We start from the raw sequence: 27,588 nt of genomic DNA on the forward strand, positions 1-27,588 counted from the left end.
TAATATGAATCAAGTAATGAATTAGACATCTTCTATAGTTTAGGTTCTCTCTATAAACTCTATGTTCATTTACATACGGTACCATCAAGAACATTATCTGCAAGAAGCTTACCGAATGAGAATATCCTTGAAGAGTTTGTTAAGCATCCTAGGTGAAAGGATCGATATAGTTGACTAGAGGGGGGGGGGGTTGAATAGGCAACTAACAATTTTTAGCTTTTCTTTACCAATTTAAACTTTGCATCAAAGAAGGTTGTCTAGATATGCAACTAGGTGAGCAACCTATATGATGCAACAACAACAAGCACACATGCAAGCAAGAGATATAACACAAATAAGCTTGCACAAGTAAAGGCACGAGATAACCAAGAGTGGAGCAGGTGAAGACGAGGATGTGTTACCGAAGTTCCTTCCCTTTGAGGGGAAGTACGTCTCTGTTGGAGCGGTGTGGAGGCACAATGCTCCCCAAGAAGCCACTAGGGCCACCGTATTCTCCTCACGCCCTCACACAATGCGAGATGCCGTGATTCCACTATTGGTGCCCTTGGAGGCGGCGACCGAACCTTTACAAACAAGGTTGGGGCAATCTCCACAACTTAATTGGAGGCTCCCAACAACACCACGAAGTTCACCACAATGGACTATGGCTCCACGGTGACCTCAACCGTCTAGGGTGCTCAAACACCCAAGAGTAACAAGATCCACAAGGGATTAGTGGGGGGAATCAAATTTCTCTTGGTGGAAGTGTAGATCGGGGCCTTCTCAACCAATCCCTAGAGAATCAACAAGTTTGATTGGCTAGGGAGAGAGATCGGGCGAAAATGGAGCTTGGAGCAACAATGGAGCTTGGAGGTGGAAGAGGTAGTCAACTAGAGGAAGAAGACACCCCTTATATAGTGGAAGAACAAATCCAACCGTTATCCACCAACTCAGCCTGCGCAACGCGGTACTACCGTACCTGAGGCACGGTACTACCGCAGGGGGACGCGGTACTACCGTAGGGCCCCGCGGTACTACCGCCCACGCAGCAGAGACCAGAACAGCCCAAAATGCACTAAAGCAGAGGGCGGTAGTACTGCTGGCGCAGTACTACCGCGCCCCCTTGCGGTACTACCGCAAGACAAGGGCTGTCCAGATATGGGAAGACACGGATATAAAAAATTACATCCGTGGCTACTTCCGCAGAGTTGGAGTCGATGCAAAAACCCGACGCGGTAGTACCGTAAGCCAGCAGCGGTACTACCGCGCGAGGCACGGATGTAAAAAATTACATTCGCCCCTTACTGCCGCGTACTTGCGGAACTAAGCCAGATACCACGGTACTACCGCGCCCTGTGCGCGGTACGACCGTGCCCTGTGCGCGGTACTACTGTGATGGGTGCCACCCACTAGGGAGAGGGTGACAACATCTGGACTACGGCCACAGTACTACCGCTTTCCTAGAAGCGGTACTACCGCGCCAGCGGGCGGTACTACCGCAAGGGCCTGCGGTACTACCGCTCTAAGTAGAAGTACTACCGCACGCCCTAGTTCAGCAAGCACGAGCAATATTTGCATAGACAAGGAAAACATAGGATGCTCCAAAGGCTAGAAGAAAAGGAGGTGCAAAGGAAGATGTGTACGTGATGAATCCACCCAACCTTTCCAACGCGGACCCCCTCTTAATAGTACGGCTTCCCTACGACTCAATACCACCGAAAAGAAACGTAGAGAAACGTCGTCTTCCATAGCCTTCGAGGGGAACCCAATCATCTTGTGCCTAGTCAATATATATCTGAAATATTCGATGCACATGATTAGTCCGCAAAAGTATTGTTATCAATCACCAAAACCAATTAAGGGATAAAAATGCCCTTACAATCTCCCCCTTTTTGGTGGATTGATGACAACATGGGATTTGCACAAGGGTATAACGCAAAGAGCAAGGGCAAACCCCAAGTCTCTAAAATATAGACGGGCTCCCCCTAGATGTGTGCTATCTCGATAAGTGCTTTGGATTGCACAGCACACATAATAGGATCAACACTCCCCCTATATTTTATAGACATGGCATATCTTGCAATAAGGCTAAAACTAAGCAAGATACAAAAGAGCATAATGTAATAAGCACACGATAGAATAAGCTCACTACGGTACGATAGAGTGCATATGTATTACACCATATGATAGAAGGTCTCATAAGCACAAACCAAAGCAAACCAAAGCAAACGAAATAAACGAAGTTCAACTGACCCAAACACGACACAACTCGCAAATCCTACACTCTCCCCCCTTTGGCATCGAGACGCCAAAAAGGCAGAGAGGACACCTACAACAATAGTAGTGGCTCAAGCTGAGTAGTCACTCGCACGCTCCCCGTTAGACTCTGCAGCTGGGACGGACTCCTCCTCAGACTCGGTCCACTGATAACCCTGCTTGGCGATCCATTCTGCCTCTGGGGTGATGTGCTCATCTGACCCGCTGGATATGTTCTCGCCAAAGGTCCTGAAAATCCGCTTGTCGCGGCGGCGAGTCTCCTTGGAAGCCACATGGGTCTTGTACTGCCCCTTTGCCTGCATACAGAACAAAACCTTCATCTTGTTCTTCAGTCGCTTAGCCCAAGATGGCTCAGAGGTGGGAGGGATGTAACCCTCAGAGCTGTCCTCGTCTGCTGCCTCCTCCTCATCCTCATCTGCATCCACGTCCATGGCAGCCGCGGCATCAACACGAGAGGTAGTGTTGGCCCACTGAGTCTTGACACGGAGGTTGATGGGCTCATGCCGGATCCAACTAGGGGCCTCAAACTCATCCTGAGGGTAGAGCTTCTCCCAAGTTGCCGAGATCAACTGAAACAGATAAGGTCCATAGATGGGGACCTTGCGGTTGTAGACCACAAACCGAAGCTCATGCCACATGATATGTGAGACATCAAGTGGTAGTGTCTGAGAGTTGCGAGCGTCTTCACACAGGAGCATCATATCCACAAGATAGGCATGCACCTTGTCCTTGTCCCCAATGCGTGGGAAGAGAGTGTTGCGGAAGATCCGGTGCATGATGTCAAGAAAAGAGTTGAGTACCCAAGTTGACTTGCCATTGGAGAGCTTCTTCTCCACATAGAAGGGCAGAAGCCTGTTCTTGTTGGCAGACTCGGAATTGGCATGAGGGCGAACACCTTGGGGTGTGGCGAGCCCCTCATCCGGAACCCAAGCAAAGTCATGAATTCCTTCCAAGTAGCAGTCAGCTGCCGACCATTGGTCATCCAAGTCATGGTCCTTTCCTCATTGGGATGAAAATGCACTGAGGCAAAGAACTGAGCAAGGATCTCATGATCATAGTCTTTGTGGAATGAGATGATATGCTCAATGCCAAATTGCTCCACTAGGTCTAAAGCCTCACCAAAGTAGTCCCGGTGCTTCTCTTGCTTCATGTGATGCATGTTGATCCACTTCACCTCCACATAGGTGTTTTGCTTGGCCTTGATGACATCTAGATAAATGAGATTCTGCTGCTTGGTCCAGAATAGCTCATTCCCTCGAAAGTTGGCACGAGGGTTTCCATATGGATTGATCTTCCTCCGAGAGATGAACTCAGCAAGCGGCATCTCATCCATACTCATGGTGGGTTCCTTCTCTTTGGTGGCGGTGGTCTTGGTTCTGTGTTGGGGGGCATTGGAGCCCTCTGCTGCCTCTGGGTTGCGCATACGCTTGGATCCCGTGTCATGGCTTGGATTGGAGCGGCGAGCCGGAGCACCTGAGCCACCACCTAAAACACACACCACAAAACAAACACGCACGAAACGCGAAAAGGATCAATGCGAAGACCACAACAAAGCAGGTGAAACAAGTAGACATAGCACGTGAGAAGTGCCACAAGAGGGATTTGAGACAACGGTAGTATCGTGTGTTGCGCCACGTGCGGTAGTACAGCTCCAAGGAGCGGTAGTACCAGAGACGCGGTAGTACCGCACCAGTAGGGCGGTAGTACCGGTTGCAGATCCGAAACGGCCACGGAGATCTGAGCACAACCGTGGCAACACGCGGTACTAAGGTCGATCAAATCCATCACGGGACAACTTTAGCAAGTACCATCACTACACAAAACTACTCTCCTACATCCTACTCTTGCAAAGATTTGGCCTAAAATCTCAAGAACAACTTGCATCTCCCCAAAACCTAAAAACAACAAGACGAACAAGAAAAAGGGAGGGATTGGGGAGAAACCTTGTTTCATGGCAAGAGGGAGTGGTGGGGAACGATCCTACCGGTCGGAATCCGAGGAGAGCGGCCGGAGACGGAGATCCGGCGAGGACCTCCGGCGCCGTTCTTGAGCGAGAGAGAGAGAGACGGAGTGGGGAGAGAGACGAATGGGTATGGGGGAGTCAGAACTCCCCCTGCCTGTGTTTAACCCCCCACGCGCCCTCGACCGCACGGTAGTACCGCACGTCATCGCGGTAGTACCGCCCCGGGCGGAAGTACCGCACCGTGGCTTTAGTACCGCTCCCCCAGGCGGCAGTAAAAAATTACTGCCGCGCTGGGTGCGGAAGTACCGTGCGCTCCTCACGCGGTAGTACCGCACGGGCGGAAGTACCGCACCGAGGCCGTAGTACCGCTCCCCCAGGCGGCAGTAAAAAATTACTGCCGCGCTGGGTGCGGAAGTACCGCGCGCTCCCCACGCGGTAGTACCGTGGCAGGCCGCGGTAGTACCGTGAGCTCAAGAAAAAGCAGTTTCAACCAAACGAGAGAACACCGAAGCACGGAACCTTCAAGCGAAAGACCACACCAAAGAGCTAACACACTGGACACCACAAGCACAAGCTCGGCACGAAGGAAGAGAGGCAAGAGACAAAGACAAAAAACGAGACACAATCTCTCCAAAGAGAGGGCGGTGGCCGAAGCCACCTATGTTTGAGTCAATTGGTATGGCACCGCGAAGAATTATCCTTGGGCCCATGACCAAAACTCGTCTTTGAAGCACAAGTACCATAAAAAATGGCTAATGTGAAAGAGTTGATCACTTTATGCATAATGGGGGGAGGGAGAGTTCATTGAGAGAACAACACTCCCCCTATGTCCATGCCTACACCTAGATTAGACAACAAGTTGAGTGAGGTGGGGTGTGCAAGGGTTCAAGCAATATTGCTCGAATCAATGATATTTAGCTCATGCCTTAACTCGCGAAATCTTGCTTCATCCAAAGGCTTCGTGAAAATATCTGCAAGGTTATCATGGGTGTTGACGTAGTTGAGCTTGATCTCCCCTCGCCTAATGTGATCCCGGATGAAGTGATACCGAATCTCAATATGCTTCGTCTTGAAGTGTTGCACCGAGTTGAGAGAAATCTTGATGGCACTTTCATTGTCACACCAAAGAGGCACTTTGTCACAAATGACACCGTAATCCTTTAAAGTTTGCCTCATCCATAAGGGTTGTGCACAACAACTATCGGCCGCCACATACTCCGCTTCGGCGGACGAGAGAGACACACAAATTTGCTTCTTGGAGGACCAACTCACCAAAGAGCAACCAAGAAATTGGCACCCTCCGGAAGTGGACTTCCTATCCACTTTGTCTCCCGTCCAATCGGAGTCCGAATATCCTACAAGCTTGAAGTTTGCTCCCCTTGGGTACCATAAGCCAAAGTTTGGGGTATGAGCCAAATATCGAATGATTCGCTTGACCGCCACAAAGTGGCTTTCCGTAGGTGCGGCTTGAAACCGTGCACAAATTCCCACACTCAACATGATATCCGGTCTAGATGCACAAAGGTAAAGCAAGGAGCCAATCATGGAGCGATATACCTTTTGATCCACCGCTTTACCATTGGGATCAATGTCAAGTTGGCACTTGATGGGCATTGGAGTGGAAGCCGGCTTGACATCACTTAGCTTGAATCTCTTGAGCATGTCTTGAGTGTATTTGGCTTGGTTGATGAAGGTTCCTTCTCTTCTTTGCTTCACTTCGAACCCGAGAAAGAACTTCAACTCTCCCACGGAAGACATCTTGAACTTTGAGGTCATGAGAGCGGCAAATTCCTCATTGAAAGCTTTGTTAGGGGAACCAAAGATAATATCATCAACATATAGTTGGCACACAAACAACTCCCCTTTGACCTTCTTAGTAAAAAGAGTGGGGTTGATTTGCCCAACTTCAAATCCACGGTCTTGTAACAACTCGGTAAGGTGGTCATACCACGCACGTGGGGCTTGTTTAAGGCCATAGAGTGCCTTATCGAGTTGATACACATGATCGGGAAAGTAGGGATCCTCGAACCCGGGGGGTTGCTTGACATATACCAACTCATTAATGGGACCATTAAGAAAAGCACTCTTCACATCCAATTGTTGCAACTTAAAGTTGTGATGAGAAGCATAAGCAATCAACAAACGAATGGATTCAAGGCGAGCAACGGGAGCAAAGGTTTCACCGTAGTCGATACCCTCGACTTGGGAGTAGCCTTGTGCCACCAATCTTGCCTTGTTGCGGACGATGGTACCATGAGCATCTTGCTTGTTCTTGAATATCCACTTGGTTCCAATGACATTGTGGTTCCCGGTCGGCCTTGGCACCAATCTCCACACCTTGTTGTACTCGAAGTTGTTGAGTTCTTCATGCATAGCATTAAGCCAATCCGGATCTTCGAGTGCTTCATATACCTTTTGGGGTTCAACACAAGAGACAAACGCGTGATGTTCACAATAGTTTGCCAATTGTCTACGAGTGCTTACCCTCTTTTGAATGCTTCCAAGCACATTTTTCATGAGATGACCCTTGGTGGAGAGCTTGGATGCAATCTTGGCGGCACGACGCTCCAATTCCTCCTCGGTGGTGAGTTGAGGAGCAGTCACTTGATCATCTTGAGCGCCGTCTTGAGCTTGTTCTTGATCTTGAACTTGCTCGGAGGAGAGAACTTGACCTTGGGCATCACTTGGTGTGTCAACACCGTCTTGAGCATGATCTTGCCCTTGGTCTTGTTCATGAGGTTGAGGGCCTTCACTTTGTTCTTCGGAAGCATGTGGGCCTTGGGTTGGTGATGGCTCCACTTGAGTGGAGCATTGTCCTTCTCCTTCGGCCACAAGGGGTTCCTCAATGGGTAGGATAAAACCAACACCCATTCTTCTTATGGCTCGAGGAGGAATTTCATCACCTACATCACAAGTGTCACTTTGCTCCACTTGGGAGCCGTTATTCTCATCAAACTCCACGTTACACATCTCCTCAATAAGTCCCGTGGATTTATTGAGGACACGGTAAGCATGAGAGTTTGTAGCATAACCAACAAATATGCCCTCATAAGCTCTAGCCTCAAATTTAGACAAACGAACACCTTTCTTGAGAATGAAACACTTACACCCGAACACCCAAAAGTACTTGAGGTTGGGCTTGTTACCGGTGAGTATCTCATATGGAGTCTTGTTCAAGCCCTTGCGGAGGTAGAGCCGATTGGATGCATGACACGCGGTGTTGATGGCTTCGGCCCAAAAGTTGTATGGAGACATGAACTCCGCCATCATGGTCCTTGCCGCATCCATCAACGTCCGGTTCTTCCTCTCCGCTACACCATTTTGTTGAGGGGTGTGTGGTGCGGAATATTGATGCTTGATCCCCTCATCACTAAGAAACTCATCCAAGGTGTAGTTCTTGAACTCGGCGCCGTTGTCGCTTCTTATAGTCAAGATCTTTGCATTGTATTGACGTTGGGCTTCATTTGCAAAGTCAATGACAGTTTGTTGGGTCTCGCTCTTCCTCTTGAAGAAATATACCCATGTGTATCTTGAGTAGTCATCCACAATCACCAAGCAATACTTTCTACCCCCAAGACTATCAAAGGATGGAGGCCCAAAGAGATCCAAGTGAAGGAGCTCCAAAGGCCTCTTCGAGTAAATGATAGTCGTGGGAGGGTGAGCCTTCTCATGTAGCTTTCCTTCGATACAAGCACTGCAAGCACGATCTTTAGCAAAACTAACATTTGTTAGTCCACGAACATGGTCCCCCTTGAGAAGACTTTGCAAAGATCTCATATTGACATGGGCTAAACGGCGATGCCAAAGCCATCCCACGTCAACTTTAGCCATTAGGCATGTCGCGGTCTTAGTGGGTCGCTCCGAAAAGTTAATCGCATATAGACCATTCTCGACATGCCCAACAAAGGCTACTTTAAGAGTCTTGCTCCACAAGAGGGCCACGGTATCAATATCAAAGAAAGTGGCAAAGCCGATGATTGCAAGTTGATGAACGGAAAGTAAATTGTATGCAAGGGACTCAACAAGCATGACCTTCTCGATCGTGAGATCATGAGAAATGAAAACCTTGCCAAGTCCCAATACCTTAGAAGACGAGGCATCACCCCACTCGACATTGGTGGGCATAGATGGAATCTTGTGCACGTCCACCACCAAGTCCTTGCTTCCGGTCATATGATTTGTAGCTCCACTGTCGAGCAACCATGACCCCCCACCGAAAACAAACACCTACAAGAGATCAATGCTTGGTTTTAGGTACCCATTTTGTAATGGGTCCTTTGATGTTAGTGACAAGGGTCTTAGGGACCCAAATAGACCATTCAATGTACTCATAAGGAGAACCAACAAATTTGGCATAAACATGTCCATCACTAGCATGGCACAACACATAAGAAGGGTTAAAGTCGTCAACTTTGTTGGGAAGGGAAGTGTTGCCCATCTTGGCATCACCACCCTTCACGGTGTTCTTCTTCTTCTCCTTAGTAGCACCTTCTCCCTCCTTCACAAAGGTTTGCTTGAGAGGGGGAATTCGTTTGGTCTTGTCATTCTTCTTCTTAATCTTGGACTTGGGTGCGTACCCAACCCCTTCCTTGGCCACAACTTCCTTTTGATTGCTCAAAAGGAAGTTGAGGTTCTTCTCGCCTTGTATGCAAGACACAAGACCCGTCTCAAGCTGCTCCTTTAACTTAGCATTCTCCTCAACAAGATGCACATGCTCACAACATGGGTTAGTAGCATTTGCATTATCAATTAACACCATATGAGGAAATGTGGCTTTCTCCTTGGTTAGCTTTACTTGAAGTTGATCATGAGACTCTTTGAGGCTAGCATGAGCACCCTTCAAGACTTTGTGAGCCTTGTCAAAAATGTCAAACTCTTCCTTGAGTCTAGCAAGATCAACCCCAAGCTTGGCCTTCTCGGAGTTTAGCACACAAGAAACAACAAGAGCATGATCAAGATCTTTCTTTAACTTAGCATGATCATCGTTGTGTGACTCCTCAAGAGCCAAACGAAGACCATGCTCTTCCTCAAGAGCATTGAAAAGATCTGAAATCTCATCAGCATAGTCACGACTATGCCCCTCCATCTTAGAGATGGTATCTTCGTGAGCCTTGATCATGTCATTGGCTTCACCAAGTTGTTCCAAGAGAGAACCGAAGTGCTTCTTGGATTTACCCTTGAGTTTACCCATAAAGGTCTCAAACTCATTCTCCTCCACATTAGTTCCCTCATGTTCATCAATGCCATCCGTCAAAGAAGGATGATTAATGATGGTAGTTTTGATGTTGGGGGTTACCTTGTTGGTGGCTTTAGCCATGAGGCACTTGGCGGTGATGCTCTCATTGGGTGAGTCGAAGAGAGACACCCATGGAGTCGTCGCAATGGCAACGGAGGCCATGGCAACCGACTCACCATCTTCATCATCGTCATCATCCTCATTGTACTCTTCTTGTACCACCAATGCCTTGGGAGGAGTCTTCTTGGTGAAGTTGCTCTTGTTGGGGAAAGACTTGGCCTTGTCCTTTCGGATGAGCTTGCCACCATTGTCTTCCCTCTTCTCATAAGGGCACTCTGCAACAAAGTGGATCACATTGCCACAATTAAAGAAAGTCCTCACTCATTGCTTGCCCTTTGCGCCACTTGAATTGTTCTTGTTGAAGTTGGGCCTTGAGTTCTTCTTGCTCCAAAATTGCCTTGAAGCAAGAGCCATGTGTTCATGATAGGCATACTTCGTATCTTCGAGGTTGCTCTCCTCTTCTTCCTCTTCATCCTCTTCCTCCATACTAACCTTGGCCTTTAGAGCAAGGTTGGGCTTCTTTACTCTTTGAGAGCGTAGTACCGCATTGTCGGCGGTCTTGTCCAAGATGCTCATACCAACGAACTCATCCAACACTTCACTTGAGGACAAGGTGTGGAAGTCCGGCCTTTGACGAATGATGGAGGACATGGCTTTGTGGTAGGGCATCATTGCCTTGAGGAATTTGCGCTTGATCCAATTGTCATCCGTGTCCTTACTTCCATGATCTCGGAGAGAGACCGCGAGTTTGGTTACCCTCCGATAAAGCTCACGAGGTTCTTCATCTTCTTTCATTGCAAACTCATCGGCTTCATCTTGCACCACTTCATAGTTGGAGCGTTGAATGCTTGCGCTTCCCCGATAGAGGGAAACCACTTGGTGCCAAGCATCTTTGGCCATGGAGTAGGGCCGGAGATGAGGAAGATCTTCGGGTGGGATTGCTTCTTGCATGATGAAGAGAGCATTCTCATTGAATTGATTATCCATGGCTTCTCTAGGAGTGAAGTTGCTTCGGTCATGCGGATAGAAACCTTCTTCAATGATTCTCCAAAGGTTAGTGTTCACATGATTTAAATGACGCTTAAAACGATAGACCCAAGAATCAAATTCCACATTCTTCTCAATCTTAGGGGCCGGGCCGGCATGATTCAAATGAGTGGAAGGAAGCAGTCCACCATAGACAAGTGGAGGTTCCACATGGGCAAAGATGCCGGTGCCATTTTTACCACTAGAAGAAGGAGCTTTCTCTCTAGTAGCTTCCCCCTTGTCGGATGTAGCATCCGTCACCTTGTTAGCGGGATCACCCACTTTCAATGGTGCGGTGGAAAGTTAAGTCCTTCTAAGAATTTATTAAACATGATTTCGACCTCGGTCGTCATGGAGGTTTTCAATGTGTCCAACACTACATTGAATTCCTCACGAGAGACCGCGGTTCCCCCATCTCCCGTAGACGAGACCGGATTCGCACCGGAGTGGTCCTCCACACCGTCTATGACGTCAACCATACTCTTCGGACGGTAAAGTCCTTAATAAAGAGATGAGGCTTTGATACCAATTGAAAGAATCGATATAGTTGACTAGAGGGGGGGGGGGTGAATAGGCAACTAACAATTTTTAGCTTTTCTTTACCAATTTAAACTTTGCATCAAAGAAGGTTGTCTAGATATGCAACTAGGTGAGCAACCTATATGATGCAACAACAATAAGCACACATGCAAGCAAGAGATATAACACAAATAAGCTTGCACAAGTAAAGGCACGAGATAACCAAGAGTGGAGCCGGTGAAGACGAGGATGTGTTACCGAAGTTCCTTCCCTTTGAGGTGAAGTACGTCTCCGTTGGAGCGGTGTGGAGGCACAATGCTCCCCAAGAAGCCACTAGGGCCACCGTATTCTCCTCACGCCCTCACACAATGCGAGATGCCGTGATTCCACTATTGGTGCCCTTGGAGGCGGCGACCGAACCTTTACAAACAAGGTTGGGGCAATCTCCACAACTTAATTGGAGGCTCCCAACAACACCACGAAGCTTCACCACAATGGACTATGGCTCCGCGGTGACCTCAACCGTCTAGGGTGCTCAAACACCCAAGAGTAACAAGATCCACAAGGGATTAGTGGGGGGAATCATATTTCTCTTGGTGGAAGTGTAGATCGGGGCCTTCTCAACCAATCCCTAGAGAATCAACAAGTTTGATTGGCTAGGGAGAGAGATCAGGCGAAAATGAAGCTTGGAGCAACAATGGAGCTTGGAGGTGGAAGAGGTAGTCAACTAGAGGAAGAAGACACCCCTTATATAGTGGAAGAACAAATCCAACCGTTATCCACCAACTCAGCCTGCGCAACGCGGTACTACCATACCTGAGGCGCGGTACTCCCACAGGGCCCCGCGGTACTACCGCCCACGCAGTAGAGACCAGAACAGCCCAAAATGCACTAAAGCAGAGGGCGGTAGTACTGCTGGCGCGGTACTACCGCGCCCCCTTGCAGTACTACCGCAAGACAGGGGCTGTCCAGAGATGGGAAGGCACAGATATAAAAAATTACATCCGTGGCTACTTCCGCAGAGTTGGAGTCGATGCAAAAACCCGACGCGGTAGTACCGTAAGCCAGCAGCGGTACTACCGCGCGAGGTGCAGATGTAAAAAATTACATCCGCCCCTTACTGCCGCGTACTTGCGGAACTAAGCCAGATACCACGGTACTACCGCGCCCTGTGCGCGGTACTACCGTGATGGGTGCCACCCACTAGGGAGAGGGTGACAACATCTGGACTACGACCACAGTACTACCGCTTTCCTAGAAGCAGTTCTACCGTGGGCGCTTGCGATACTACCGCGCCAGCGGGCGGTACTACCGCAAGGGCCTGCGCTACTACCGCAAGGGCCTGCGGTACTACCGCTCTAAGGAGCAGTACTACCGCACGCCCTAGTTGTAACACCCCGAGAATCATGCTACAGTAACTCCCTGTGATTAAGCTAATCATGTTGCTAAACAGGGCTTGATCACATTTGAATCACACCCTTTTCAAACTCCTAGTTCAAACTTCAATTAAATTTAAAAGTGGAAAATAAAAGTTTTCAAAAATTTAAACAAAAATGTTCGGTGGGTGCTAAATAATACACTGGTAATTATGGTGGAGAAAACACATTTTTATAAAACACCTAAATACTTTTAAATGAAATAAAACCGAAAAGAAAATAAACAAATAAAAAGAAAACAGAAAACAGACCAAACAGAGCAGAAAAAGAAAAAGGAGAAGCCCTTCCCCCCCCACTGGACCCGTGGCCCATCTGGACCGAACCCCCGGCCCAAACTGGGCCACCACCCCCCGACCCCCGGCCCAGCCCACCTCTCCCCCGCGTCCCCTTCCCTGTTCCCCCGACGGGGGTCGAACAGTGGCCGTCCCCGCCGCACCCCCTCGTCGGCGACGGGGAGGATAAGGGCGCCAGCTCCCCCGCCTCCTCGGGCCTCTCTCCCACTCGCCCCCGCTCGTCCCTCGGCCTCTGCGCCTCCCCCCGCCAGATCCACCTCCCTCTCCCCTTCGTTCCCCTCTGCCCGAGCGCGCTCGCCGCCGTTCACCGTAGTTCCCGCGGCCACCGTGCCCCGATCGCCCCGACGACGTGCCCGAACGACTCCCCGCCGTCGACTACGTCGACTACGCCGTCGGGAACGAGCCGAGCGCTTCTGCACCGACCTCCGCGAGCTTGTCTTCAACCTTCGGCCGCCGTCGTTCGTCGCCGATTCCGGCTACCCCGCGCCCTCCTCGAGCTCACTGCCACCCCCTACGGCTACGCTGTGAGCTCCCGCTTCTCCTCCCCCTCTCCGTTAGCTCGCCCGTGCTCCGTAGCTGCTCCCCCACGCGCGCCCGAACGCCGCGCCGCGGAGCTCGCCGCCGGCGGGTCTCCGGTGACCAAATGGTCACGGGGTCAAGCCCGTTGCACTCCCCGCCGTACGTAGATGCCCCCCCAGCCCCTCCGCTTGCTCGTTAGCCCGCCGTAGCCGCGTTTCCGTCGGGCACCCGTAGCACCTCGCCGCCGGCGAGCTCGTAGCGGTCGTCCCCGGCCGTTCCAGCCCCTCCGACCACCGCCGTTGGACGCGCGACGCCGAGCCGCGTCGAACGCGCCCAGCCACGCCCCCGCAAACCCACCGTAGCGCAAACCCGCACCCCCTCCCGAGCCGCGCCGCCGCGTTTGGCTCGCCGGAGCCGCTCCGGCGCCGGCCGCTGACGTGACTGGCCTGGGGCCACCCCAGTGCCCCTGCCAGTGGCCCCCACGGGCCCCAGTTGACTGGGTTGACCCAGTCAACTGCTGACTGGGCAGACCCAGTCACTGACATGCGGGCCCCGCCGCAAAATTAAAAAAAGAAAAGAAAAAGAAAAATGTTTTATAAATAAAAATAATTAAATTAACTAATCACTCACTGACATATGGGGCCCACCCCTCTAATTAGACTGTTAGATTAGTTTAATTAAGTATTAGACTAACAGAGGCTGACATGTGGGTCCCACTGGACCCACCAGTCTGGTTTGACTGGTCAGCCGACCTGTTGACCTGCTGACGTCAGCATTGCCTCATGCTGACGTCATAATTCATTTTTGCTGAATATAAATAATTCCAGAAATTCAAATAAACTTTGAAAATTCATATCTTTTAAACCGTAACTCGGATGAAAATGTTTTCTATATGAAAGTTGCTCAGAACGACGAGACGAATCCAAATACGCAGTCCGTTCGTCCACCACACCTCCCTAACCTATCGAACTAGCAACTTTCCCCCTCCGGTCCGTCTGTCCGAAAACGCGAAACATCGGGAATACCTCCCGGATGTTCCCCCCCTTCACCAGTACCACCTACTGTCGCGTTAGGACACCCCTAGCACCGCTCATTGTCATGTCACGCATCGTCATGCTTATGTTTGCATTGTGTTTACTGTTTCTTCCCCCTCTTCTCTCCGGTAGACTACGAGACCGACACTGCTGCTGCCCAGTTCGACTACGGAGTCGACGACCCCTCCTACTTGCCCGAGCAACCAGGCAAGCCCCCCCCTTGATCACCAGATATCGCCTATTCTTCTCTATACTGCTTGCATTAGAGTAGTGTAGCATGTTGCTACTTTCCGTTAATCCTATCCTGATGCATAGCCTGTCATTGTTACTACAGTTGTTACCCTTACCTGCTATCCTACTGCTTAGTATAGGATGCTAGTGTTCCATCAGTGGCCCTACACTCTTGTCCGTCTGCCATGCTATACTACTGGGCCGTGATCACTTTGGGAGGTGATCACGGGTATATGCTATATACATTTATACATGACACATGTGGTGACTAAAGTCGGGTCGGCTCGTTGAGTACCCGCAGGTGATTCTGATGAGGGGGCTGAAAGGATAGGTGGCTCCATCCCGGTAGAGGTGGGCCTGGGTTCCTGACGGCCCCCGACTGTTGCTTTGTGGCGGAGCGACAGGGCAGGTTGAGACCACCCGGGAGAGAGGTGGGCCTGGCCCTGGTCGGCGTTCGCGAATACTTAACACGCTTAACGAGATCTTGGTATTTGATCTGAGTCTGGCCATTTGGTCTATACGCACTAACCATCTACGCGGGAGTAGTTATGGGTATCCCGGCGTCGTGGTATCAGCCGAAGCCTTCTTGACGTCAGCGACTGAGTGGCGCGCGCCGGATTGGACTGGAACGCCACTAGGCTAGGTCTGCTTCCGGCCGCGTACGCAACGTGCAGGTGTGCATAGGGCGATGGGCCCAGACCCCTGCGCGCATAGGTTTAGACCGGCGTGCTGACCTCTCTGTTGAGCCTAGGTGGGGCTGCGACGTGTTGATCTTACGAGGCCGGGCATGACCCAGAAAAGTGTGTCCGGCCAAATGGGATCGAGCGTGTTGGGTTATGTGGTGCACCCCTGCAGGGAAGTTTATCTATTCGAATAGCCGTGTCCCTCGGTAAAAGGACGACCCGGAGTTGTACCTTGACCTTATGACAACTAGAACCGGATACTGAATAAAATACACCCTTCCAAGTGCCAGATACAACCCGGTGATCGCTCTCTAACAGGGCGACGAGGAGGGGATCGCCGGGTAGGATTATGCTATGCGATGCTACTTGGAGGACTTCAATCTAGTCTCTTCTACATGCTGCAAGATGGAGGCTGCCAGAAGCGTAGTCTTCGACAGGACTAGCTATCCCCCTTTTATTCTGGCATTCTGCAGTTCAGTCCACTGATATGCCCCTTTACACATCTAACCCTGCATATGTAGTGTAGCTCCTTGCTTGCGAGTACTTTGGATGAGTACTCACGGTTGCTTCTCTCCCTCTTTCCCCTTTTCCTTCCTATCTGGATGTCGCAACCAGATGCTGGAGTCCAGGAGCCAGACGCCACCGTCGATGACGACACCTACGACACTGGAGGTGCCTACTACTACGTGCAGGCCGCTGACGACGACCAGGAGTAGTTAGGAGGATCCCAGGCAGGAGGCCTGCGCCTCGTTCGATCTGTATCCCAGTTTGTGCTAGCCTTCTTAAGGCAAACTTGTTTAACTTATGTCTGTACTCAGATATTGTTGCTTCCGCTGACTCGTCTATGATCGAGCAATTGTATTCGAGCCCTCGAGGCCCCTGGCTTGTATTATGATGCTTGTATGACTTATTTATGTTGTAGAGTTGTGTTGTGATATCTTCCCGTGAGTCCCTGATCGTGATCGTACACATTTGCGTGCATGATTAGTGTACGGTCAAATCGGGGCGTCACAAGTTGGTATCAGAGCCGACTGCCTGTAGGAATCCCCCTTTCCAACTCCTTGGCCGAAGTCGAGTCTAGTCAGTGAAAACTGTTTTACTAACATGGCTGCGTGGCTTACGGGCCCACGTCGCCATTGGGTGGTAGTAGGATCTTTTACTCCTCGACCTTTACTCTGGGACTCTGACATCTCTTCTATTCGGGTTAAGTGAATTTTGCTAAATCTAACATTAGGATCTCGTTATCACTTTCACCCGGAGAGCCCCTTATTACTGATGATCGTCTGCTGCACGTGAAGAACCTGAAGATACTCTCCGCTGATAACCCGAGAACTTGTGTTCATCGCTTTGGCAATTCCCTTTCATCGATAAACTCCTATGGATAACCACGTATACTCGCCACTGATACAATGTTTCCCAGTTGATCTTGTTATTACAAGATACCCCGAAATTCTCTCTGTTGTTCCGAGAATCCTTTGAGCTTACTACCTTGCTGTTCTTTGTCACCTGAATACCCTACGGAAAATTCTCGCACTTACCGAGTATCCGCTCATCCCCAGTTGATTCATGTATTTCACAAAAGTCTTCAAAATACTATTTGAACTTCCAAAAATCCTGAGTAGCCTATTGCTCTTGAAATTCTTACTTGCTTGCATTATGGTTAATCCCATAAGTCTATAATCTTATTGGCATATCTTGTCATTATCATTTTGAGTCCGTTGATTCAATTTGTTGCGAATGCTCGCAATACTCAATCAGAGCCTAGAATTCATCCTTCCGGCTCAGACGTCATTTGAAACGTGAGCTGGTTCTCGATTAATCAAATTTGACATCGATTGTACCCGTAAGTTTACTCGACTTATCCATCCTCAATCAGAGCGTTTGCTTCTGATCCCTTTGATTTGGAAATCATAATTCCTTTGCATTTGAACTTTGAGTTAGTCAGTTGTTTCTATAATCAGATCTCCTTACATTCTTCTTCCTCTGGTTGAGTACTGATGCTCACATCAGATCCCTTGTGGACCACCAGACCCTTTTGTCGGATTTTATCCGACAATGTCCTCCATATTAAATAAGCTTGTGAGCTTTTCCTCGGATACATGATGCCTTTGGTAAGTTGTATCCTCTGCTTTGTGAACCATGCTCTACTTTCGAGCTTGTATTATTTACTCCGAAGTTTGAGGTATATGTTCCCAAGATGCCCTGATGGGTTGAACCTACGCTTTCCCTAATCCGTGTGAACCCAAAAGATTTCACGGGTCATACTTATCTGGTATTGCAACTGGTAAAAACTTTCACAACTAATGTCATTTTCGAGATACAAGAGGTAAATGAAAGGTTATGCCTTGAATAAGTGGGAGTCGACCTTGAACCCTGTGTTCATGCCCATGGACACGATGTAGATCCTGCCATAGAAGCTTCTTGCAATAATAACTATTTCGTTGATATAATATCATCTGGTATCTATGAATTGATCCCTTGCAATCGTGATTCCGACCATATGTTCCTCTTAGGTCCCATTTCTCGGGCAAGTTTAAGCACTTGTCTTCTGCAGGGCAATACCCCAGTCCGACCTCTACTTTGATCTGTCTTCGAGTATTACCCCCTGGTATCTCGAGATTATCACGAAACTGCATAACTTATTATGAGTTCTCCATCAAGTGCGACCTTCTCATTGATTCCAATTTTCCACGGGCTTTGAGTTATTAATTACGCAAAGACACTGATAACTGAATCGAGTCCGCACTACGGTTCAACAACTCTTAGTAATCTTCTTTAAGTATGAATTTGTACCCGATCGCGTCATTCCTAGCCTGATTTGCTACATCATTATCGTGCCGATTTTAACTGTGCTACCTGGTCTTTATTCCCGGAGCACCACTTTCGACGATGAGCTAAGCTTACGTTGATTTTCCTCGTCATATCATTTCGCCTTGAACAGCAAGCTTGATTTCGAGTTTGTGTCGTACCCCTGGTTCCAATAACTTTTCGCTTCACCATTCATTTGACTTGATGTCATCGCCGATCGATTACATCTTGAAATCTCTCGACAAAATGTGTCGTGATCATCATCAACCTTATGAGCTCTTCCAGGATATCAATTGAGTTCATGATGAGAAATATCATCCTTGCCCTCGCTGATCTGCGTTATCATCGACCACTTATTGCCTTTCCACCAACACAAGCTTGTTCATGTTTGGTGTTATACCATGAGTTCCTTGCTATCCAGCAATTGTTCTCCTTTACCTTGGAACATTAACATCTCTTATGTCATCAATGTTGTGAGGATTTCACCACCTCTTAAGAATTTTTGGTATAGTGATACTTCTCACCATCACCATTCTTTCTTGGGTCCCCGTGTTGATTCCAACCGGGGTACCAACAAGTGAGCGGTGCTGTTTGGATTCTGCCCTTCTAGCAACCCTATTGCTTTGAAGTTATTGGTCTATAGTTTCATTCTACGTCTATGGCCTAATGAATCATCATTCGGACATTGTTTGTGCTACCTAGCCCATATTTCGGGTGCACATTTCAACCAATGTTTAACTGTGTATGTTTTCCTCGAGCATACATCATTAAGTCATTCGATCTAGCTAATGTTATCTCCTTGTTCACATAGTGATGGAAATCCATCTTTTGGGAATCTCAATGGAGTGTCGCTGAGTCAATCAGTCACCTCCTCACCTCTCCTTGATGTAAGGATGAACCCTTGTCCGGAACTCGCTTCCATAGTTCATCTCCCGAGAATCTCCGATGTCGTTTCGACAATTTGTGTCGCACCTTTTTATCTCAGGATCCTGAGTATGAGGTATCCTGACACCAATCAGATCTGAATCTCGGTCAGATATGATGGTTGTAACATATTTCCAAGAGTTATAACATTGGTCTCTACATAACCCGGTAAGGTGGTGTCTTTGCTTAGCACCCCTAGCCAGAGGACCTTTTGTTATAATTTCCTTTTTAGCAAGGTTAACCATTCTTCAATAAGGAAACTGAAAGACTTATTCTATATGTTGTTCCTGATGGATCCTTTTGGTTTCCAAATTCTGATCTTCACCTGTTGACCATGTCAATGCTATCTCGAAGCATGTCTATGGTACTCCGATTTTCAACAGGAACATTTGAAGACCAATGCTAAATGTTTCCTGTTCAATTATCCAAACACCGTTGTATGGGTAATGTCATGAAATTTCTCTCCCCTACCTAAAGAGTTTTCTACATTATATCCTGTCATGAATATCATGCTCGGCTTGTCCTTGGGAAGGATATAACCTTGAAATATGTGTTTAAACACATTTTCCTTTCCATTCTTCTGTTTAATCTGATAATCATATTTTCCTTTCCATTGTGTGAACTATATGATCTAAGCAGTAATATTCTCCTGCTTATGTAACCTTTCTGGTGAACTATATGATCTAAGCAGTAATATTCTCCTGCTTATGTAAACACCTCGGTGTACAACTCTGACAGTAAGACCCTGTTATTATTGTTGGTGACATTTCGGTAACCACCGATGGACGAGAACTTTGCCTAATGGTCCGCCTCGTTTCAACGAGCAGGAAAATGGTTCTCTTCGTCCCTCGCCCTTGGTACCGACGATGTTGCTGACATATAACTGACAGGCTACCCTCTGCCATGCCTTACTATCATGATCGTGCAAGATGTCATCGCCCTTCCTACTTTTAACCCACATGGTGGGCCCATAACCCACAGGTCCCAGGATCGAAACCTGACTCTTATGTACCCCCCTGTTTCCAAGGTTGTTCCTCGCACCTGGCCTCGTATGTAATTCACGAGCCACCTTCAGGTCTGATATCGGACACAATACTTATTCCCGTTGCTTTGACCCTTTCACGCCCTATAACAGGCATCGAACGATTGCCTGCCCGCTCGAAACTTCCCAGGTTACCTCCTTACTTTGCTCTCGATATTTTCTTAAGTTTCGATTCGAGGGTTACTTTTCGCCACCTTCCTCGATGTTGACGACACGATAGACAACCTTGTTGAGGCCCGTTCTCCCAGAATGCCCACCCCTTATTCTTTCGTAAGTACGATGGAGTTCCTGAAGAAAGGACGCCGACTTCATCATGATGACCGAAGCAGAGAAATGAAGACATCAATGTATTGGACCAGCCTCTTCCAGAAGTGCAAGCCAGGATGAGAAGACCCGCTAGATTCGTTACCAAACCTTCCCCCCTTACTCCCCTCTTAAATCTCGGGACGAGATTTCTTGTAGTGGAGGAGAATTGTAACACCCCGAGAATCATGCTACAGTAACTCCCTGTGATTAAGCTAATCATGTTGCTAAACAGGGCTTGATCACATTTGAATCACACCCTTTTCAAACTCCTAGTTCAAACTTCAATTAAATTTAAAAGTGGAAAATAAAAGTTTTCAAAAATTTAAACAAAAATGTTCGGTGGGTGCTAAATAATACACTGGTAATTATGGTGGAGAAAACACATTTTTATAAAACACCTAAATACTTTTAAATGAAATAAAACCGAAAAGAAAATAAACAAATAAAAAGAAAACAGAAAACAGAACAAACAGAGCAGAAAAAGAAAAAGGAGAAGCCCTTCCCCCCCCACTGGACCCGTGGCCCATCTGGACCGAACCCCCGGCCCAAACTGGGCCGCCACCCCCCCGACCCCCGGCCCAGCCCACCTCTCCCCCGCGTCCCCTTCCCTGTTCCCCCGACGGGGGTCGAACAGTGGCCGTCCCCGCCGCACCCCCTCGCCGGCGACGGGGAGGATAAGGGCGCCAGCTCCCCCGCCTCCTCGGGCCTCTCTCCCACTCGCCCCCGCTCGTCCCTCGGCCTCTGCGCCTCCCCCCCGCCAGATCCACCTCCCTCTCCCCTTCGTTCCCCTCTGCCCGAGCGCGCTCGCCGCCGTTCACCGTAGTTCCCGCGGCCACCGTGCCCCGATCGCCCCGACGACGTGCCCGAACGACTCCCCGCCGTCGACTACGTCGACTACGCCGTCGGGAACGAGCCGAGCGCTTCTGCACCGACCTCCGCGAGCTCGTCTTCAACCTTCGGCCGCCGTCGTTCGTCGCCGATTCCGGCTACCCCGCGCCCTCCTCGAGCTCACTGCCACCCCCTACGGCTACGCTGTGAGCTCCCGCTTCTCCTCCCCCTCTCCGTTAGCTCACCCGCGCTCCGTAGCTGCTCCCCCACGCGCGCCCGAACGCCGCGCCGCGGAGCTCGCCGCCGGCGGGTCTCCGGTGACCAAATGGTCACGGGGTCAAGCCCGTTGCACTCCCCGCCGTACGTAGATGCCCCCCAGCCCCTCCGCTTGCTCGTTAGCTCGCCGTAGCCGCGTTTCCGTCGGGCACCCGTAGCACCTCGCCGCCGGCGAGCTCGTAGCGGTCGTCCCCGGCCGTTCCAGCCCCTCCGACCACCGCCGTTGGACGCGCGACGCCGAGCCGCGTCGAACGCGCCCAGCCACGCCCCCGCAAACCCACCGTAGCGCAAACCCGCACCCCCTCCCGAGCCGCGCCGCCGCGTTTGGCTCGCCGGAGCCGCTCCGGCGCCGGCTTCATATCTTTTAAACCGTAACTCGGATGAAAATGTTTTCTATATGAAAGTTGCTCAGAACGACGAGACGAATCCAAATACGCAGTCCGTTCGTCCACCACACCTCCCTAACCTATCGAACTAGCAACTTTCCCCCTCCGGTCCGTCTGTCCGAAAACGCGAAACATCGGGAATACCTCCCGGATGTTCCCCCCCCTTCACCAGTACCACCTACTGTCGCGTTAGGACACCCCTAGCACCGCTCATTGTCATGTCACGCATCGTCATGCTTATGTTTGCATTGTGTTTACTGTTTCTTCCCCCTCTTCTCTCCGGTAGACTACGAGACCGACACTGCTGCTGCCCAGTTCGACTACGGAGTCGACGACCCCTCCTACTTGCCCGAGCAACCAGGCAAGCCCCCCCCCCTTGATCACCAGATATCGCCTATTCTTCTCTATACTGCTTGCATTAGAGTAGTGTAGCATGTTGCTACTTTCCGTTAATCCTATCCTGATGCATAGCCTGTCATTGTTACTACAGTTGTTACCCTTACCTGCTATCCTACTGCTTAGTATAGGATGCTAGTGTTCCATCAGTGGCCCTACACTCTTGTCCGTCTGCCATGCTATACTACTGGGCCGTGATCACTTTGGGAGGTGATCACGGGTATATGCTATATACATTTATACATGACACATGTGGTGACTAAAGTCGGGTCGGCTCGTTGAGTACCCGCAGGTGATTCTGATGAGGGGGCTGAAAGGATAGGTGGCTCCATCCCGGTAGAGGTGGGCCTGGGTTCCTGACGGCCCCCGACTGTTGCTTTGTGGCGGAGCGACAGGGCAGGTTGAGACCACCCGGGAGAGAGGTGGGCCTGGCCCTGGTCGGCGTTCGCGAATACTTAACACGCTTAACGAGATCTTGGTATTTGATCTGAGTCTGGCCATTTGGTCTATACGCACTAACCATCTACGCGGGAGTAGTTATGGGTATCCCGGCGTCGTGGTATCAGCCGAAGCCTTCTTGACGTCAGCGACTGAGTGGCGCGCGCCGGATTGGACTGGAACGCCACTAGGCTAGGTCTGCTTCCGGCCGCGTACGCAACGTGCAGGTGTGCATAGGGCGATGGGCCCAGACCCCTGCGCGCATAGGTTTAGACCGGCGTGCTGACCTCTCTGTTGAGCCTAGGTGGGGCTGCGACGTGTTGATCTTACGAGGCCGGGCATGACCCAGAAAAGTGTGTCCGGCCAAATGGGATCGAGCGTGTTGGGTTATGTGGTGCACCCCTGCAGGGAAGTTTATCTATTCGAATAGCCGTGTCCCTCGGTAAAAGGACGACCCGGAGTTGTACCTTGACCTTATGACAACTAGAACCGGATACTGAATAAAATACACCCTTCCAAGTGCCAGATACAACCCGGTGATCGCTCTCTAACAGGGCGACGAGGAGGGGATCGCCGGGTAGGATTATGCTATGCGATGCTACTTGGAGGACTTCAATCTAGTCTCTTCTACATGCTGCAAGATGGAGGCTGCCAGAAGCGTAGTCTTCGACAGGACTAGCTATCCCCCTTTTATTCTGGCATTCTGCAGTTCAGTCCACTGATATGCCCCTTTACACATCTAACCCTGCATATGTAGTGTAGCTCCTTGCTTGTGAGTACTTTGGATGAGTACTCACGGTTGCTTCTCTCCCTCTTTCCCCTTTTCCTTCCTATCTGGATGTCGCAACCAGATGCTGGAGTCCAGGAGCCAGACGCCACCGTCGATGACGACACCTACGACACTGGAGGTGCCTACTACTACGTGCAGGCCGCTGACGACGACCAGGAGTAGTTAGGAGGATCCCAGGCAGGAGGCCTGCGCCTCGTTCGATCTGTATCCCAGTTTGTGCTAGCCTTCTTAAGGCAAACTTGTTTAACTTATGTCTGTACTCAGATATTGTTGCTTCCGCTGACTCGTCTATGATCGAGCAATTGTATTCGAGCCCTCGAGGCCCCTGGCTTGTATTATGATGCTTGTATGACTTATTTATGTTGTAGAGTTGTGTTGTGATATCTTCCCGTGAGTCCCTGATCGTGATCGTACACATTTGCGTGCATGATTAGTGTACGGTCAAATCGGGGCGTCACACTAGTTCAGCAAGCACGAGCAATATTTGCATAGACAAGGAAAACATAGGATGCTCCAAAGGCTAGAAGAAAAGGAGGTGCAAAGGAAGATGTGTACGTGATGAATCCACGCAACCTTTCCAACGCGGACCCCCTCTTAATAGTACGGCTTCCCTACGACTCAATACCACCGAAAAGAAACGTAGAGAAACGCCGTCTTCCATAGCCTTCGAGGGGAACCCAATCATCTTGTGCCTAGTCAATATATATCTGAAATATTCGATGCACATGATTAGTCCGCAAAAGTATTGTCATAAATCACCAAAACCAATTAAGGGATAAAAATGCCCTTACAATAGGGATCAATCTCCAAGAATACTTGGGCTTGGAGAACATATCTTCGCTGGAAGGTCTGTTATGTTTCCAGAATGTGCTCATAGTTATTGTTGTTTGTATAGTTGAATAACATGACATTATTGTATGTGCAGTATTTTATCAGTTGTTGAATTCGTGTCATACCAAGAAACATCATTTATTAAAATTGGGTAGAGATTCCTCGCCGATCCCTTGAGGTGAAAGCATGTTCCTCATCTTATAGTGTTTGCTATGATTGCATACGCTAATTTCTTATGCTCCAGTGTTATCACTTTTTATGAATGTTAGGATGTCATATTAAATACCATTCATATTTTTTTTACCGAAGAGCTGACAGTATGTTTCTATACCAAAAAGATCAAAATGATTGTACGGTGTGATTTCACTATGGTCATTCGGATATTTTTGACCGTGTATCTTTTTTTACAGGAGGTGGTATACGCAAATGCTCTGAAATCACAAACTTAAGTGAAGATGTATTTTCTTGTAATTTAAATACTTGTTTGTTGAAAATAATAACTTCATGCCATTTTAAAAGAAATTTCACCTCAAATTAACTTTACAGGTTATAAATCCATATCGCGTCGCGGAAATATAACTTACAATGAGTACATTCAAGTTGGCAAAGGGCGTGATGTTGGCCTTAATCAGATATCAATATTTGAAGCCAACATTGCAAATGGCAATGGTGAACATACAATCAGCCGCGAAATATACCTCATAAGGCAAGGATTTTATCTTCCCCGGATGCTTTCATTTTAATTCACCACGGTGGGGTTCTACTTCAACAGCCTAGTATGTTCTCTCCCTCCCCCCTCTCTTGTGCATTGCATTGTAACTTCACCTTAATCGAATCCAATCTTTTATGTGGATCAGTTTAGCACTAACGACGAGTCATATTATTCTAACGAGTCCATATTTTTTACAGTTATCAACTATAGGTGTTTATATTTTTCTCTGTGGGCAGTTATCAACTACAGGAAGTTATCCTAGTTAAACGGAGGCTAAGAATATGAATTCATTAGGAAGTTCCCTTGCATCACAATATTTTCTTCAACGTGGATTTCTTACAAGATTGCCTATGGTGATAAAACTTGGCCTTGAAAAAGGTTTTCGAGCAACCATCGGTGAGTTCGTCCTAATGCAACTACAAAATACTCTGTTTTTTTCACATTCTGGCTTGGAATAAAAGTGCACTCCTATGGGAACACCCTTCTTCACAGAGGCGCTAAAAATCGGTCGACAAGACGTATTTTTTTGCTTTTCATGCAAGCTTCATCGATAATTATCAGCTATACTCCCGGAGTCACTTTGTCAAAGGGTTTAAGTTGGTGCTTCTTTTGGCATTTTAGTATGTCTTGATGAGATCACGAGTGTTCAGTATACATGGACGAGCTAGATGAGTACATGGGTGTACGGATGTACACCCATTATTTCTATTTAAAAAAGATTAGTACATTTGTTAAACCATAAGAATTTAGCAAATATATGATTAAATTTATACCTAGGTACTCCAAAAAGAGTATATCTGAAGCAATCCCTCACATATGGTTAAACTTGTACTCTAGAATTTTCTACATATATGCTTTCCTCATCAAAGAGTGCAACCACCAGTATGATATTTGTTAAACTATATGTTTTAGAGATATCTAACGTAGATATGTATAAATTATATAATTTACACACAAGTATCAAAAAGTAATTAAAATATTTTTTTGTTACAAAGTACAAATTGAATTCAACGCGATGTATGGGTGTTTTTCAATGATATGCATTAGAAATATATAATAAATAATACAATTGACATTTAACTTTGTTATGCTGTTAAGTATGTCAAATAAGTAATGGAAAATTATAGTCCTTAACATGACAGTATGATAAGTATAAGTTTTTAGTATAAATATGTATATATCAAGAGGGGCAGGTGATAGGCCTGACTGAAATTGGTGACTTGAAAAAATAAATTTTGACCTATGTACACCTAAATTTAAAATTTTGGCTCTACATATGATGGTTGCTTCAACATGGTTTTTGGCAATGACTTGGATGTTTGCACCTTCTTTCTTTAATCACTCTAGTTTCAGTTGGCAAAAAATTGTTGATGATTGGGTAGAATGGAATAGGTGGATGATGAACCAAGGGGGCATATGAGTGCAGCCATAAAAGAGCTGGGAATCATGGTAGATTGTTGAGAATGTACATCTATGTCACTCAGTGCCGAGTTCTAAAATTCTTAAAGTATTTCTCTCTTAATGCTTTCTTTGTATATCAATATGCAATTGTTGTCGTTGGCTTTGTCAAATCTTCTTGGTTTCATGGGTTGTGGTAATTGTCGTCGTTGGCTTTGTCAAGGTACATTTTATCTCGAAAACTCAACGTGTTCTAGATAATAAGTTTCTTACTATCCCGATATTCTTTTGAATATACTGACATTTGTGCAAATATTTGCTGCAGCTTGTGAATTGGGCTAGCCATCATTTGAGCGGTCACCCGCTTATGTTCAGGCTTACAAAAATGTTGGTATTTGTATTAATCATGACTTGATGGTTATCTCATGGCTCTGCAAATTTTCCATCATGGATTTCATTAACTCTTGTCTTGCACTCATATCAACTCTCTGGGCCTACTCCTTGTAAATGGTGCACTTATCAGTTATGCATTGCTATCATCATTTTCATGATTTTGACTGATTATCATCCATCATTGTACGAATTGTTCAGGTTTTGAGGTCAAAAATTGAATCTTATCTAATAGGGTAGCTTGTACCAATCGTCGCTCACACTTATGACTATTGTATGTGTACTCTGCTTTTTGTTCCAGTTGCTATACTAGCTTCGATGCCTGCCATCCAGACTAGAGGCCTTCTCCACAAGGCATTTTCCCAACAAGTTAAGCGTGACTGATAGCATTGTCAACCCTTGTGCTCTTGCAGATACGTAGGTTCTTGCATAAAGCTAACTAAAAGGCTATCTCCGTAGGATCAGATTTTGCTTGGACACATTCATGGCCGGACCTAGGCCATGACAAAAGGTGTAGGGGTATTTTCCACCCCCAAGGCACTTCACCATGTTGTACTCATTCAATAGTTGTTTATGGTTGAGTACATGTACCTTGTAATAATCATTTCTATCATACAATCACATATACATGGTGCATTAAGACTTTACTTTTGATGTTCTATGCCTTTATAATGATTTTCATGATGCGATATTTTCCAATGAAAGCATTTATGTTTCTCTGTTATATTTGTTAGGCCCATACCATTTGCACTAGGGCCTCCATAATGCTAGGGTCGGCCATGGATACATTCGTGCAACCTTTTGAGA

General features: G+C 48.0%; 1 pseudogene; it reads left to right on the forward strand.

Moving 5' to 3' along the window:
* Positions 1 to 61: 61 nt before the first annotated feature.
* On the forward strand, positions 62 to 27,021 carry LOC109745787 (putative callose synthase 8; annotated as a pseudogene).
* Positions 27,022 to 27,588: the final 567 nt, after the last annotated feature.

This window comes from Aegilops tauschii, chromosome 5, assembly GCF_002575655.3.
Source record: "Aegilops tauschii subsp. strangulata cultivar AL8/78 chromosome 5, Aet v6.0, whole genome shotgun sequence".
Lineage (NCBI taxonomy): Eukaryota > Viridiplantae > Streptophyta > Magnoliopsida > Poales > Poaceae > Aegilops > Aegilops tauschii.